This window comes from Octopus sinensis, linkage group LG2 (assembly GCF_006345805.1).
Source record: "Octopus sinensis linkage group LG2, ASM634580v1, whole genome shotgun sequence".
NCBI lineage: Eukaryota > Metazoa > Mollusca > Cephalopoda > Octopoda > Octopodidae > Octopus > Octopus sinensis.
In genome coordinates, this window is record NC_042998.1 from 197342160 (window position 1) to 197355354 (window position 13195).

The 13195-nt window shown below is 40.3% G+C and overlaps 1 protein-coding gene and 1 long non-coding RNA gene across 2 annotated transcripts in view; both read right to left on the minus strand.

Annotated features, from left to right (window-relative positions):
• Positions 1-13195, minus strand: part of LOC115228616 (rho GTPase-activating protein 11B-like) — a 53437-nt gene that overhangs the window by 7227 nt on the left and 33015 nt on the right. The window lies entirely within an intron of this gene.
• On the minus strand, positions 1598-12725 carry LOC118762177. Its single transcript, XR_004997956.1, has 3 exons — positions 12615-12725; positions 2356-2367; positions 1598-1608 (listed from the first exon to the last, which is right to left on the minus strand). It is a non-coding gene; the product is annotated as an uncharacterized LOC118762177 (long non-coding RNA).

Sequence of the window (13195 nt, forward strand, 5' to 3'; positions counted from 1 at the left end):
ACAAACTGCCGGCATCAGTTGTTAGTTGTCGGAGCACTGCATCCTTCAAAACTTCCATGCTTTCTGAGATTCGCCAACACTACACCTGATTTTCTCCCCTCCATACACACGCTGAAGCATGGAACAAACTGCTGGCATCAGTGTTAGTTGTCGGAGCACTGCATCCTTCAAAACTTCCATGCTTTCTGAGATTCGCCAAAACTACACCTGATTTTCTCCCCTCCATACACACGCTGAAGCATGGAACAAACTGCTGGCATCAGTTTTAGTTGTCGGAGCAATGCATCCTTCAAAACTTCCATGCTTTCTGAGATTCGCCAACACTACACCTGATTTTCTCCCCTCCATACACACGCTGAAGCATGGAACAAACTGCCGGCATCAGTTGTTAGTTGTCGGAGCAATGCATCCTTCAAAACTTCCATGCTTCCTGAGATTCGCCAACACTACACCTGATTTTCTCTCCCCTCCATACACACGCTGAAGCATGGAACAAACTGCTGGCATCAGTTGTTAGTTGTCGGAGCAATGCATCCTTCAAAACTTCCATGCTTTCTGAGATTTGCCAACACTACACCTGATTTTCTCCTCTCCATACACACACAGGCATCTATCTGACTCATACATTGTTCGCTTTCCAGACATTTTTACATTACTGCATATGCTTTATATGCACTTTTGACAAGTTGTGGTGCACCTGAGCACTGTATACAATAATCTCATCATTATTATTATTTATAAATAACTAGATGTGTGTGAGGATGAGTGTGTATGAATTCAGGAATATGGTTTGTGTGTGTGAGAGAGAGAGAGAGAACAAAGCTGTCTATATTTGTATGTACAAGAGTGCATGTATGTACGTATGTAATACTGCATATAGTTAAGTTTCAAGAGTATAAAACAATAGTAAATGGTCAAATAAATGTTATTTTATATTACAACAAGCTATTATACAATAGTACTGAATCATATATATATATATATATATATATATGGCTCAGTACTATTTTCTTTTCTTTCCTCCACCTCACTCTCTATTTTGTATCCTATCTAAATTAACTATTGCTTAACCATCCCCTCACATTGTCTCTGATGAAGGGATATAATAAATATCCTGGAAACAGCTGTAAGACCTATCTATAAATGTTCTAAAATCTACTCAGCCTTGGTTTTTTATCTCATTACAAAAAAATTTTTATACATATATATATATAGAGAGAGAGAAGAGTACTTGATACATGTAAGATACTTGTAGGGAATTTTCAGTTCCTAATGATTAAGTCTTTTGATGATCTCTACATTATATTTAAATATAATCAGTATAAGCGTAAGAGTGGCTGTGTGGTAAGTAGCTTGCTTACCAACCACATGGTTCTGGGTTCAGTCCCACTGTGTGGCACCTTGGGCAAGTAGTCTTCTACTATAGCCACAGGCCGACCAAAGCCTTGTGAGTGGATTTAGTAAACGGAAACTGAAAGAAGCCCGTCGTATATATATATATATATGTGTGTGTGTGTGTGTGTGTGTGTGGGTGTGTGTACATGTGTGTATATGTCTGTGTTTGTCTCCCAACATCGCTTGACAACCGATGCTGGTGTGTTTACATCCCTGTAACTTAGCAGTTCGGCCAAAAGAGACCGATAGAATAAGTACTAGGCTTACAAAAGAATAAGTCCTGGAGTCGTCGATTTGCTCAACTAAAGGCGGTGCTCCAGCATGGCCACAATCAACTGACTGAAACAAGTAAAAGAGTACTGCTTTAAAAATCTCAGTTATTCCCCTTTGTTCTCTATCGCACCATCACCTACATCTAGTTTGTTACAATCTTTTGTCATCCACCTTGATGAAATTCAGCTTGCGACAACGTTTCGCTACTTGCCATAATATCTTGGAAAAGAAGTGGTGAAGTAGTTTTGGAAAATGATAATGGAGGACGGGGCAAAAAAGAGCGAGGCACTCAGTTCTAAACCTTTCCAACCCATTCTTACTGGTCAGTATCAGAAAGTTATCCAAAGCTCATTAGGTCACCTAGGTGACGGAAGCTATAAACTATTTCCAGAAAGCATAAATATCATCATCATCATTTAACATCCGCTTTCCATGCTAGCATGAGTTGGACGATTTGACTGGGGTCTGGGAAGCCAGGAGGCTGCACCAGGCTCCAGTCTGATCTGGCAGTGTTTCTACAGCTGGATGCCCTTCCTAACGCCAACCACTCCGTGAGTGTAGTGGGTGCTTTTTACGTGCCACCGGCACGACGCTGGCAACGGCCACGTTTGGATGGTTCTTTTACATGCCACCCGGCACTGGTATCACAACTACAATCTCCATTGATTTTTGAGCGATTTCAATCACAATTTCACTTGCCTCAACAGGTCTTCGCAAATGGTGCAAAGACATGTCCAGACAGCAACAGGCCTGATAAGAACACAGCTTATCATCTGAAACTTCTTTTTGTATTGGTTGACAGAGGCATTGTTTGTTATAATAGTGTTTCAGTAATATTTAGGTGTTGTATTAGTTCTCCTCTGCAATCATTCTAATACTCGACAGTCATTGTACAATCATTATCTACGGCAGTTATAAGTAGTAAAGACTAGAAGAATACATCTATTTTTAATTTATGTACAATTATGTAGGTTATTGGTTGACAGAAGCACTTGTTTATTACAAACGTGCTTTAAGGACAAATTGATTTCTGCACCAACAGATCGTGGCCATTGCCAGCCTCGCCTGGCCTCCGTGCCGGTGGCACGTAAAAGGCACCATCCAATCGTGGCCGTTGCCAGCCCCGTCTGGCCTCCGTGCCAGTGGCATGTAAAAAGCACCATCCGATCGTGGCCGTAGCCAGCCTCGCCTGGCACCTGAGCCGGTGACACGTAAAAAGCACCCACTACACTCACGGAGTGGTTGGCGTTAGGAAGGGCATCCAGCCGTAAAAACTCTGCCAGATTAAGATTGGAGCCTGGTGCAGCCTCCTGGCTTCTCAGACCCCGGTCAAACCATCCAACCCATGCTAGCATGGAAAACGGACGTTAAACGATGATGATGATGATGACTCTCATTCTATTACCCAACAGATATTGCGTGGACGTTACCTCATCAATAAGTAGACGAGTTTATCGTACATAGACCCCTCTACACACAGCAGGTTATATACATACCCTACATCAGCTTCTACATATCCATATTTTAACACACAAATACACCACACACACGACCTCGTGTACAGACACGCATACACTGCAACAATACGACCCCTTTACACGCAGCGTACATGGCATGCACAGGTACACACACACTGTAATAGTGCTCTCTCTCCACACAAAACAGTACATGTCAGGCATATACATATTAGCACACACTCCACTCAAGCACACACACACACACACACACACACACAGAGTATACCGTGTGTGCCCCAAACACATGCACACGTAAAGTACTTCCTGTGCATGCAAGTGTATAAACACAGATTACACCATCACCACAACCACACTAATAAAACTGAAAGCAGTGCCAGCCTCAACGGACCCTCTCCTCCGCCTCAGCGTGACCCTGTTGTACAGATGCCAATTAGTAGATATTTTAATCCCAACCCAGCAGGCAATGTCTTAATAGATTCCCCTCCCTTTATGTCACATGTAATTATATATGTGTGTATGTATGTTTGTATGTACACATACTAACTCTACCGTTTGTCTCCTTAATAGGTCTCTGACACCAAAGTTAACCTTTCTGTTTAGTTGGTTAGTTTGTCTGTTAGTAGCCTGTGCAGCACTTGACAAACACAGTTAATTAATTACAAACACTAGTATCACTTATACACCAGCATCGCACCTCCACCTACCCGCACCGCATACACTTGAAGGCCACTGATATGCCAGAACTCTACATCCTTAATACACATCATTTTTCAAAAACTTTGGTAGTTTGTAAAAGCACCACTTGATGATGATGATGATGATGGTGGTGGTGGTGGAGGAGGAGAAGAAAACTGGGATGAAAGACCCAAACAGATTTCTTTGTAACATTTAGCCTAGTGTCAAATAAAGAGGAGAGTGAGAGATATAATTAATTGCGGGGATATTGGCGGGAGGGGTACAGGCCAGGGATAACCAAGCGAAAGAGAACTCTGCATCTTCTTGGAAAATAAAGCTAGTCTAATGCCAACTGGTTACTTAAAGTCAGTCGTAAGTCACCTAACTACTACGCTAAACATGGGGCAGTTTCTTGTCCAGCATATATTTAACTTATACCTTTATACCTATCTCTTCATCTTATTTCATTGGTTTTCTTTGCAGTGATAATCTTTTCCCCGTTAAATGTTACTGAAATTCTGGGGTTATTCCTATTTCTACATTTCTGATATTATTTACCTGAGTCTTCTGGTCTTTGACCTTTAGGTCTAACTTTTCCTAAAGACTTTATTTAGAATGATTAGATTTACTTAGAAATATTAGATTTATTGCTAAATCAGCCATTATATAATAATAATAATAATGAAATTATTGTATACAGTGCTCAGGTGCACCACAACTTGTCAAAAGTGCATATAAAGCATGTGCAGTAATGTAAAAATGTCTGGAAAGCGAACAGTGTATGAGTCAGATACATGCTTGCGTGTGTATGGAGAGGAGAGAAAATCAGGTGTAGTGTTGGCGAATCTCAGGAAGCATGGAAGTTTTGAAGGATGCTGTGCTCCAACAACTAACAACTGATGCCGGCAGTTTGTTCCATGTTTCAGTAACTCTCAGCGTGAAAAAATGTTTCCTGAAGTCATGGGAGCTGTGCTGTTTTCGGACTTTGTAAATATGTCCACGGTTGGTTCTTTATATTGAATTCATCATTATCTTTTCTCTGAACATCTTCATCTTATCTGTTCTTGTTTGGAATACAGTAGTCACATTTGGGCTGCGATCCTTGCTGGTGTTCCCTTCTAAAATTATTTGTTCAGTTTTGGCAACCACTTCATCACCAAGACACTGCTTCTTTATTTTTGTTCTATACTCATTGTTCTGCTCAACTTTCACCCCCTGCACCTCTTCTAAAGATTATTATTCAAACGACTCATCTTTTTGTTAATTCCCATCCTCTCATTATTGTGTTTCTATAAGAGTTGTTTTTATATTATACAAAACTATTCCTTCTTGTTTTCCCAGACAAAGATTATCTTAATTCTTTTAACTCTTACTAGGTTTATGGTTATTAGGGCATCATCTAGTTCAATTTTTCTTTCTCATTCTTTTGTCCCTCTCAACATATTAAGCAGTTGTTTAAGGTCTGTATTGCTTTCCGCCTTGACAGGAATGACTTAAGAACTTTCCTAATTTAAGAAAGTAGATATGATATGGAGGAGATTTGGCTTCTATTTTTAGTAGCAGAACAACTGAGTACATTGTGTCAGCACTGCTTGATCAGATATATTCTTATATGAATAAGATCTATTTCTGTTTGGATTTCACTTTTCAGTTCCTTTAATTTTCTTCCAAACAGGAAGGATCCTACAAGTGCAAATATTTGCCATTAATGTTTATAGAAATACATAGGAAACTACAAAAATTTGACGTCAGTCAGCTAGGAAAGTTTGTGTATGGGTAACGAGTTAGGATTGGTATTCTTGGTGGAGTTGGTGAGTCTGAGAAAACCCTAGATATGATGCAAGTGGCCACTTAGAGCTCAGTGGATTGGTTTAAGGGGTAATCTTATGTCCACTCTACTCAGCAGATATTTCACCCAAGGTTTAGGAGCAGCAGCAATAAATAACCAGAAACTCAGACACATTCACTGAAACCTGTAAACTTCAGAATTCTATTGTAGTGTTATTCACTGGCACTAACAATACCTACTACTATAACTACTACATCTTAGAGATGAAACTGGAAACCTCTTGATCACTGATGGATTTTTGAAGCTTAGTGTTCCAACAGGAAACAAAGGATTTTACTAAGATTTTAATGTAGCAGGTATTAGATATATAATCCCCAATTTGAGACAGAAAGTACTAACAAATTCAGTGATGACACTTGAAATACACATCACTCTTTAATCCTTTTGAGAAACAGTATTTTTGGTTGGTTGAGATTGTATTTGATGGATGCATGTGGAAAACAATGGATAAAGTGCCAAAAACTACTTTGTTAGTATGTAATACTATATATATTGTGTAGTTTTATATTATATCTACTGAAAAGGTGATCCCTAATAAATGTTTGTTTCATTGGGCTGATGTATCACATGGGCCCCGGGTGTCACAAGAAAGTTAAATGACAGATATATGCTTCATGTTCTCTTGGTTGACCCGTTGCTCTTTTCTGCTTTGAATTTGTCTTCACAAATATATAAGGACTATATTTTTCACATTTCTCATTATAATCAAATCAGGCAATAGATGGCAGAATAAGTCGAGTAATAAGAAAGAAACAATTGCAGCATGGAAGGTGTTAATAAGCCATTTAAGAAACACACAAAACCCGTTAGATTCACTTCAACATTTAAATTTAATTTGTCAAAATATTTTCGTCGCTTTGAAACCATGATCTGTTCACTGACAAAATTCCGAGATGCAGCATAGAGTTTTGTCAGTGAACAGGTCGAGATCTCAAAGCGACGAAAATATTTTGACAAATTAAATTTAAAAGCTGAAGTGAATCGAACGGCTTTTGTGTGTTTCTTAAATGGCTTATAAACAACCTTCCACGCTGCAATTGTTTTCGTTCCAGCACACGATCTCAGATCAGGTCACTTGCTATGCAAGTACATCTCCGAAATAAAGAAATAGTCTGTGGTAATTAGGCACATCCCAATATTCTGAGTTTAAATCCCAGCAGAATCAACTTTGCATTTCATCCTTACAAGAACAGATAACAAGTACAGTCAAATACCGTTATTGATATGATCTTCTTGTGAGAAATCATTGTTATTAAATATTAAAATATTGTAATATTCTAATATTAGTCAAGGCAGCAAACTGGTAGAATCACTACTGGCACTGGAAAAAATGCTTAGTGGCATATCTTCCAACTTTATGTTCTGAGTTCAAATGCTGCTAGGGTTGATAACACATGTACCAGTTGAACACTAGGGTTTGATTATTACATCGACTCCCAACCCCCACAGAAATTGCTGGCCTTGTGCCAACATTTGAAACAATTACTATTGATAGATCAGATATAGTCTGCAGAGAGGTTTGTAGATATGGTAGTGCCATAGTAGCAGGAGTGAAATAATAACTACACAAAGAACTGGGCAGAAATAATATGGAAAGGAAGAAAGGAGGGAGAAGATGAGAGGAAAAGTGAGGAGAATTCTACCCATCAGGCACACACCCAAAATTGACCATATGAGAAACAAGGTATTTGAAGAAAGGATGGGAGTACATTTAACAGGAAATTCAGAAGAGTGTGGAAAGTTCTTTAACTGAAAGTTCCACGCCCAGCATCAAGTAGGCACATCCTTTGACAATTCTTCCTCTCCTTTGTATGAAGCCATCTCACATTGATATACACTTGTAAGTAGTGGGTTGAGTTTAAAAATCAGTCAACAGAAAGACCACAATTGACAGCCCATGGGTTAAATTGTTCTGTAAATTCAGACATTTGCACAATCAGTGGAATAAGATAGGTGACCCATTGCCAACAGTAAACAACTAATCTGTTTCACAGGTAATCAGAGCAATGATAGCAAGATCTTACTCAAGGAAGGATTTAAACAGAGTACTGCTAGGAATAGTAATCCAGAAATGTAAACCTCCAGCTAGTCATGAAATCATGGTCCTTCTGGATTCATCATCATCATCATCATCATCGTTTAACGTCCACTTTCCATGCTAGCATGGGTTGGACGATTTTGACTGAGGGCTGGTGAACCAGACGGTCACACCAGGCTCCAATCTTGATCTGGCAGAGTTTCTACAGCTGGATGCCCTTCATAACACCAACCACTCTGAGAGTGTAGTCGGTGCTTTTTATGTGCCACCGGCATGGGGCCAGTCAGGCGGTACTGGCAACGACCTCGCTCAAATCTTTTTAGGCATTCCACTGGCACAGGTGCCAGTAAGGCGACGTTGGTAACGATCACACTCGAATGGTGCCCTTTTACATGCCACCAGCATGGAAGCCAGCTGGCTGCTCTGGCAATGATCATGCTCGGATGGTGTTCTTAGCACCCTACTAGCACGGGGCACAAGTGCCAGTAAGGCGACACCGGTAACGATCACACTCAAATGGTGCCCTTTTATGTTCTACTGGCACAGAAGCTGGTTAGCCACTCTGTTAACGATCACCCTCGTATGGTGATTATATTAATGTTAATTAGTTGTAGGATAAAAGGGAAACAGGTGACAGTGTAGCTGCTCACTCTCAAATTGGTGAGTTAGTTAACTGTCATGGATGTTCAGTTTGAATTGTGAGGAGGTAGATGCCTGTGGGGGGAAAATGAAGAAAAGGAATGAGTCCCAGAGGGAAGGGCTGGATGAAGTAACAGGACCTCCGTAATGCTATGATGGACCGTGAAGTCTGGCGTAACATGGTAAATTCCATTGTCTCGACCACAGTCGAACAACGATGACGATGATGATGGCATATATGAGGTTCGAGCTGGCAGAAATGTTAGCACGCCGGGCGAAATGCTTAGCGGTATTTCGTCTGCCGTTACGTTCTGAGTTCAAATTCCGCCGAGGTCAACTCTGCCTTTCATCCTTTCGGGCTCGATAAATAAAGTATCGGTTACGCACTGGGGTCGATGTAATCGACTTAATCCCTTCGTCTGTCCTTGTTTGTCCCCTCTATGTTTAGCCCCTTTGTGGGTAGTAAAGAAATATATATGAGGTTAAATAACGTGTGTGTGTGTGTGGAGAGGGGGAGGGAGGGAGAGAGAGAAAGAATTCTGCAGAAACCACAGCAAGTGTATGTATACACCTGACTACAAAAAGTACACATCAGAAGATACAGTTATAGAAAGGAAATTGTAATGATTCAGAATAAACTAAGTCACACACACACACAGAAACTACCATTCCACCCCAATGTTTCTTTTATCCCTCAATCTCCTTCAACCACCCTCAACTTAGAATTGCAATTATCAAAAATTTATTGAATAAAAAAGGAAGGGAGAAAAGAGTGAATCAATTCTGGAGGAAAAAAATTCCGAACACCTACACTGCAGGATGGAAGTGGAAGAGGCTGAGGAGTGAGTAGTGGCTGCCATGGTGATCTGATGTCAACATGACTAATCCATCTGTTAATCAGCGGAGGGGGGTTGGGGTTGGGGGGGTTGGAGATGGAGAGGGAGAGTAACGGTGTAATTAAAATACTTTAAACACACCAGCTGACTGACTATTGAACGAGGAAGGAATAGAAAGACAAATAGCCAGATGGATAGACAAATACACAAGGATACAGAGAGAGAGGGAGAGAAAGAGGGAGAGAGAGAAAGAGAGGGGGAGGGAGAAAGAGAGGGAGAGACAGAAAGACAAATAGCCATATGGATAGACAAATATACACGGATACAGAGAGAGAAAGAGGGATGGAGAGAGGGAGAGAGAGAAAGAGAAAGACAAATATACAAGGATACAGAGAGAGAGAGAGGGAGAGAGAGAAAGAGAGGGAGAGAGAGAAAGACAAATAGCCAGATGGATAGACAAATATACACGGATACAGAAAGAAAGGGATGGAGAGAGAGGGAGAGAGAGAAAGAGGGAGAGAGAGAAAGAGGGAAAGGGAGAGATTAGCAATACTAAGGTAGCCTAAGGTGTCCTCACTGGGACTAAAAACACCTCATAACACCACTGGTCACTTGTCAGCATCTTTAGAGAGTGACAAACGAGAATGATGGAGATTAGAGGGATCTGTGATAAGAGTACTCAGAATTACACAGATACATACACTAGCAGAATCGCCCGGCATTGCTCAAGTTTGTTTTGACCCTTTAGAATTGGAATTTTTGAAAAGTAAAAATTTTGCATTATGTAGCTTGTTATTCTCTTTAAGTGAACATTTTTTCTGGTTGAAATACACTGCAAAATGGCCACACAGCAGTCAAAAAATCGTAAAAAAATAGGGATTTTCATAGAAAAAAAGCACCTTTTTGATGTAAATAATTTTTGGTCTTAACATGGTCCAATTTGAATTTTATCTTCTATGGAATGAAGAGCAAGCCTTCTTCTATCATACTCTCAATTTTGGTCAACTTGCGCCGCAGGGTCTCGGAGGAGATAGTGTTAGTTGAAGGCTACCAAACCTGCCACACACACAGACAACTTCAACTTTATATATAAAGAGATACATCATTTAACATTAGTTTTCCATGCTAGCATGGGTTAGACCTATCTCTCTCACACACACACACACATATATGTATATATCGGAATGAGATAGTTTGGTACAGCTGCTTCGATGCAGATGATCTGGAACAGCTAATCAAACATCCAGCCCATTTTAGTGATGGTACTTGTGATAGAGGTAGGTACATACACACACACACACAGAAATATACACAGTTGTGTGAATTAGATTTATTGATGAGACAAGTCTTGCCGTGAAAACTAAAACGAAAAGGGATGAAACAAAGATCCCTCTACGTAAACAATACATGTAGACATTCACCATTGCGCTGTTGGCAGAACATGACAGGTAACTTAACATGGATAAGCTAACGGTCTATTATGATTAGGTAGGAGTATAGTCAATTATCTTAACCTTGGTATATGACTAGTACATTATATTACCAGACTGGGAAACACCAAGGGCTAAACTCTCAGTGGAATTTGAACTCAGTAAACATTGATTTGAAATAGAAACATAGGCGCAGGAGTGGCTGTGTGGTAAGTAGCTTGCTTACCAACCACATGGTTCCGGGTTCAGTCCCACTGCGTGATATCTTAGGTAAGTGTCTTCTACTATAGCCTCGGGCCGACTAAAGCCTTGTGAGTGGATTTGGTAGACAGAAACTGAAAGAAGCCCGTCGTATATATGTATATATATATATGTATGTTTGTGTCTGTCCCCCTAGCATTGCTTGACAACCGATGTTGGTGTGTTTATGTCCCCGTCACTTAGCGGTTCGGCAATAGAGACCAATAGAATAAGTACTGGGCTTACAAAGAATAAGTCCCGGGGTCGATTTGCTCGACTAAAGGCGGTGCTCCAGCATGGCCGCAGTCAAATGACAAACAAGTAAAAGAGAGAGAGTATACAACTAACAAACTGTATAATCCAACTATGGAGCCTCTATGTTGTCATTTGGCCTGCTAGAAAGAGCTGCCAAATCCACCTAAAATCACACAATCTTAAAAATGGAAGGATGCTTTTGGGTATGTATTTCTAGATGGATTATGTAACGAAATGGGTTAGAGTTAGAATGTCTTTGCTTAGAGAACAGCTGGATCACGACCGAGCTGGAGCTTAACAACAGACAGATCACACAATGAACAAGTGTGTGTGTGTACAGTAGCCTCAAATCTATGAGAATTGTGATAGTATTCAGGGGTAGTAGTCCCTTAGATTCTTATCTGGCATTTGAAGGTCTGGCTGTGAGCCACAGCTCGGAGTAAAGGAAAGAATAGTAACAACCACTTGTAGACACATATGGACAAATATCTAATAAATATTACTAACATTCCATCCATGCCACTGTCACTGAAATTAACACACCACTAACACAACCAGCCATACCACACCAGTAATCACCAATGACATTTTAATCACAACGTAAACTAAAAATATAACTCCTTGATGAAATCTAAAATTAGCCATTTAATTACTTTAATTAATTATATATATATAATATATATATATATATATATATATATATATGAAATCTAAAATTATCCATTTAATTACTTTAATTATATATATGTGTATAGAAAGAAGTGGTGGTAGTCGTCAAGATGTTGTGGTTGCATACAGTAGGCACAGGAGTGGCTGTGTGGTAAGTAGCTTGCTAACCAGCCACATGGTTCTGGGTTCAGTCCCACTGCGTGGCATCTTGGGCCAAGTGTCTTCTACTATAGCTCCGGGCCGACCAATGCCTTGTGAGTGGATTTGGTAGACGGAAACTGAAAGAAGCCTGTCGTATATAATTATATATATATATGTGTGTGTGTGTGTGTGTCTGTGTTTGTCCCCCTAGCATTGCTTGACAACCGATGCTGGTGTGTTTACGTCCCTGTCACTTAGCGGTTCGGCAATAGAGACCGATAGAATAAGTACTGGGCTTACAAAGAATAAGTCCCGGGGTCGATTTGCTCGACTAAAGGCGGTGCTCCAGCATGGCCGCAGTCAAGTAAAAGAGTAGTTTTAAAGATGCTAGGCATATGGCTGTGTGTAGTGTATATAAGGTTTCCATAAGTAGGTATATATATATATATATATATATATTCATTGAAGCAATGTGAGAAAGTGGGTGTCCTTCGTTATCTGCGTGTGTGCATATATGTGTTCATACTTCGTTATTTGCACGTGTTCCATTGTATTTAAGCACGTGTATGGCAGTATGTGTATGTTTGAGCGACAGAGAGATTGAAAGGATGTGTATTGTGTGTGTATTATTAGCTGTAAATTTGGGGCCCCTTAAGCAATAATCACATATCCAGAGCAGATGCAGTCTAATATCACATTAACCCTTTAGTATTCAGATTATTCTACCAAACGTGATGCTGGTTTATTCACGTTGCATTGAATTAATCCTGCATTATCTCATAGCTGTGAGATTTCTGCGATGTGACTCTCTTACTCTTTTACTTGTTTCAGTCATTTGACTGCGGCCATGCTGGAGCACCGCCTTTAGTCGAGCAAATCGACCCCGGCACTTATTCTTTTGTAAGCCCAGTATTTATTCTATCGGTCTCTTTTGCCAAACCACTAAGTGACGGGGACGTAAACACACCAGCATCGGTTGTCAAGCAATGCTAGGGGGACAAACACAGACACACAAACACACACATACGTATACATATATATATATATACATATATACGACAGGCTTCTTTCAGTTTCCGTCTACCAAACCCACTCACAAGGCTTTGGTCGGCCCGGGGCTATAGCAGAAGACACTTGCCCAAGATGCCATGGAGCGGGACAGAACCCGGAACCATGTGGTTGGTTAGCAAGCTACTTACCACACAGCCACTCCTGTGCCTACTTTACTTTGGGAATAATATTGTAGGATAGGGTAAGAGGCTGGATCTGACTGGCCG